The 4601-nt window shown below is 36.2% G+C and overlaps 1 pseudogene across 1 annotated transcript; it reads left to right on the top strand.

The window, feature by feature from the left end:
- The first annotated feature begins 255 nt into the window (after window positions 1-255).
- On the top strand, window positions 256-3737 carry LOC148999364 (LRR receptor-like serine/threonine-protein kinase EFR; annotated as a pseudogene). The gene is made up of 3 exons (XR_016170947.1): window positions 256-2832; window positions 3012-3443; window positions 3544-3737. The product of XR_016170947.1 is annotated as an LRR receptor-like serine/threonine-protein kinase EFR (transcript).
- Window positions 3738-4601: the final 864 nt, after the last annotated feature.

Here is a 4601-nt window from a genome sequence, read left to right as displayed (position 1 = left end):
TACCATCTAAACAGCCACCAATTTCGGAAGAAATTAATGCATACCACTAAATTCTCAAATGAGCTACGCAGTGACTTTGAATCTAATTAAAAGAAGAAGTCGTTCTTTTGAATTGGGATTGGACAAAATTTTGCAGGGACCCAAGGTCACATCACTTCGGCCAGAATACTATTATCAATAGAGTAATATATACTCTTCAACAGCTTAATATTTCTTACATGGTTTCTTCGTTTGCATTCCAAAATTTTGATTCTCATGGCTCTTCAGAGTATTCTAGTTTTTATTCTGTTTTACGCTGGAAGCTTACTGATGATTTTAGGCGGGAATAATGAGACAGATCGACTTACTTTGTTGGAGTTCAAGAAACAAATTGATCTTGATCCATATGAAGCACTAAGTTCTTGGAATGATTCAATCAAATTTTGCAACTGGGATGGGGTCACATGCGGCCACCGTCATCAACAGCGGGTTATTAGCCTGAATTTACAAGCCAAGGGCTTGGGAGGTAAGATATCTCCTTTCATAGGAAATCTTTCTTTCCTTTGTTTCCTCAACATCGCAAACAATAGCTTCGATGGTGAAATCCCCCCAGAGATTGGTCATTTGATTCGACTACAAGATATTGTTTTGACGAACAACAGCCTCAAAGGAGAGCTTCCTCCTAGCTTGGCCAACTGCACTCATCTAAGAGAAATTCACTTATCTGGATAACAATTTTGTTGGGATGATTCCAAGTGAACTCTTTACCTCTTTGTCAAAGCTAGAGATAATTTCTATTAATCGTAATGGCTTGATAGGAACCATACCAGCTTCTTTTGGGAACATGTCCTCAGTTCGTGTTATCTCCTTGGGTTATAATGGACTACAAGGGAGCATTCCAGAATCCCTTAGCCAACTAACAAGCCTATACTTTCTTGCACTTGTTGGAAACAACTTAAGTGGTACTTTCCCCATCTCAATGTATAATCTCTCATCTCTTGAAACGATTTCCATTGCACAAAACCAATTGCATGGGAGTCTTCCCCAAGACATAGGCCTCTCTCTTCCTAATCTCATAAACCTAGACATCGCACGAAACCTTTTCTCAGGGAGTATTCCAAATTCCATTTCCAATATTTCTACACTTGAAACAATTGATTTAGGTGGCTGCAGTTTCATTGGCCCTATCCCTAACAACTTGGGTGATCTTCAAAATCTTCTACATTTGAGTATAGCTGCAAATCAATGTGGAACAAGGGAAGGTGGTGATTTAGATATTTTAAATTCTTTGGTCAACTCTACACGTTTTGAGCATTTGGAACTACAATATAATAATTTTAGGGGTCAAATTCCCAACATTAAAGTGAATATCTCATCACCACTCTCAATACTCAGATTGGGAAACAATCAAATATTTGGAACTATTCCTATGGGGATGGAGAATCTTATCTACTTAACTAGATTGGACATGGCGGAGAACTTTCTCAAAGGTAATATTCCATCTACTATTGGGAAACTTCCAAACCTTCAAAGACTAGACTTGAGTGGAAATAGACTCTCCGGACAGATACCTTCCTCCATAGGCAACCTCACTCGTGTGTATGATTTCCATTTAGAGTTCAATAACTTGAATGGAAATATCCCTTCTAGCATTGGAAATTGTCAACAACTCCAATATTTAACTCTTCATGTAAACAACCTCCAAGGTCCAATACCTAATCAACTCTTTCTCAATGGCTATCTCAAACAACAATTTGTCTAAAGAAATCCCCTCCACCATTGGTGACTGTAATAGTTTGGAATATCTTGATATGGGGAACAATTTTTTTGAGGGAACCATTCCCCAGTCATTGACTCTTTTGAAGGGACTTGGAGAGTTGGATCTCTCAAACAACAATTTAACCGGGCCAATCCCGAATGATATGACAAAACTTATGGGATTGCAGAGTTTGAATTTGTCGTTCAATAATCTTGAGGGAGAGGTACCAAGAAAAGGAATATTTGGAAATGCAAGTGCAATTGTTGTGTATGGAAATGACAAGCTTTGTGGGGGAATTGCAGAGTTACACCTATCTGTATGCAAAAACCATGGATCTACAAATAAAAAAAGATCCAATCTTTCTAGAGTAGTTTTGACAATAGCTGGTGTGGTTCTTGGTTTTCTTTTGATATCCTCCTTTCTTACTCTCTATTGGATAAGAAGATCAAAAAGCAAACCTCCATCTGCACCATCAAGGGGTAATCAATTCTTAAATCTTTCTTACAAGGAGCTCTTTCAAGCTACTGGAGGATTTTCTCCAACTAATTTCATAGGTTCTGGTGGATTTGGCTCTGTATATAAAGGGATTATCAACCAAGGTGAAACCACTGTTGCAATCAAGGTACTCAACCTTCAAAACTCAAAATCATACAAGAGCTTTACAGCTGAATGTAATGCTCTAAGAAACATTCAGCATCGAAATCTTGTCCGCATTTTAACTTGTTGTTCAAGTCTTGATTCAAAAGGAAAAGATTTCAAGGCACTTGTTTATGAGTTCATGGCTAATGGAACCCTAGATGAATGGCTGCATCCGCCGGTAGAGGCACACTATCGATCAAGGAATTTAAATATTCTTGAAAGATTGAACATTGCAATTGATGTTGCTTTTGCATTGGATTACCTTCATTACCGCTCCTATATAACAATTGTTCATTGTGATCTAAAGCCAAGCAATATTCTATTTGACCATGATATGGTTGCGCATGTTAGTGATTTTGGTTTGGCGAAGCTACTTTTAGATCACAAAGACAATTCATCTCAGGATCAAACTAGTACGATTGGATTAAAAGGATCTATTGGCTATGCTGCACCAGGTAATAAATCTATGTTTTATTTGAATCAATCCAATTTGATAAAATAGCTAATTTGGGTGATGTGATCACAATATCTATATCCATATGTGATCACAATTTCTATACCCAAACTATAGTTTTTTGTGCTATATATGAAATCTCCAATTGCCATACTAATAGCAAGAGGTTTGTAATTTCAGAATATGGCATGGGTGGAAGGGCAACTACATCAGGAGATGTGTATAGCTATGGGATTCTTTTACTTGAAATGTTCACAGGAAAAAGGCCAACAGATCAAATGTTTACTGGTGACTTGAACCTCCATGACTTTGCAAAGGCGGCTTTACCTTCATGCATGATGCAAATTTTGGATCCCACACTCTTAGGCAGGGAGAGAACATAGAGAAGAAATTGAAGAGGGTGTTGTCAACGAAATTGAAAGTCCTAGTCATATGACAGATAAATTGCATGATTGCCTGTCTTCAATAATTGAGATTGCATTACGGTGCTCCATGGAGTCACCCAGAGAACGTATGCAAATGAACGATGTTGTGAAGGAACTACATGTAATCAAGAATATTTTTCATGAAGCATGACTCAATCAATTCAGAAGAACTATACCTAACTAGAAGGTGAAGCTGAACCTTTTTTGTTTTTTTTTTTTTTTTTTTTTTTTTTGTTGTTGATGTTAAGAGTAATATAAGTAACACTGACTATTCTGTGGTCATGCAGCATGTATGTGGATTTCTATGAGCAAGTTCAAGGTCAACGACAAAAGGAGAAATTTTCAGTAATTGGTGGAGTCTTCTGCAAATGCAAACCAATTGTAAAGAAGAATTTCGAATTGTCATATGGTGAGTTTCTTTCACAGATAAATTTAAACTAAAATGACTATTTATGAGTCTCCGGTTAGCTTCTACTTTCATTTGAATAAACATCGATCCCAAGTTGCTTATGATTCATCGGATAAACTAAGTTACTAACTTTTCTGTATTTTATTATGGGATCGTCCTCGGCTTCATTTCTGCTCATCAATCTGGTTTTGCTGCAAGAAATCCATAGATTCCTCCTAGCTACTTGCTCAAGTATTGAATTAGTTATAAGAAGAGGGGTCTTGGAGAAGAATCAAGCCCTCATATGTCACCATCTTCTTCCTATGTACTAGTCATGACAATCTTCATGTAAGGAAGATTTGGATGTGATGAAGAGACATCTCATCTCAACCTAAAGTAAAGGGAAAACATCAACTTCAAGCTCAAATGCATAGTAGGAATTGTAGAAACCCATTTGAAATTAGATTCTTTTCTTTTAAAGGAGATTTTAATTTTAAAAGATAGAAATTGTCCAAGTCTGACCTGGATAATATGCAATGTAAAATGGATTACATAAATCATTTTAGGTAATTTATATTTTTGAATAAACAATGTATTATGTGCATTTGCACGTGTAACCTTATTAGTATCTATGTACATATATATAATGAATGCTACAAAAGAGCAAAAATGTTGGGAAAAAAGAAGAAGAGTTGTGCTATGAGTCTTTTGGGAACAAAATTGTTGAATATTGTCAAGAAATCTTGCTGAAACTAGAACAAAAACTACAACTTAGTGCTCCATAACAATCAAGATCATGTTATTTCTTAACTCCAACGGAGCAAATGGATCTCTCTTATTCTTCACTCTTACAATCATCAGTAAGCTCCAATGGAAAAGAGAAACCATGCAAGAAATCTTTTTTTTATATTTTTATTTTATTTTTATCAACAACTAAGAAGAGTTCTTGAGCTGTAG

Source organism: Hakea prostrata, unplaced genomic scaffold (assembly GCF_041222555.1).
Source record: "Hakea prostrata isolate BN-2017 unplaced genomic scaffold, UWA_Hpros_2 contig_12, whole genome shotgun sequence".
Lineage (NCBI taxonomy): Eukaryota > Viridiplantae > Streptophyta > Magnoliopsida > Proteales > Proteaceae > Hakea > Hakea prostrata.
Note: the sequence above shows the minus strand (reverse complement) of the source record. Positions and strands in the feature narration are given on the sequence as shown.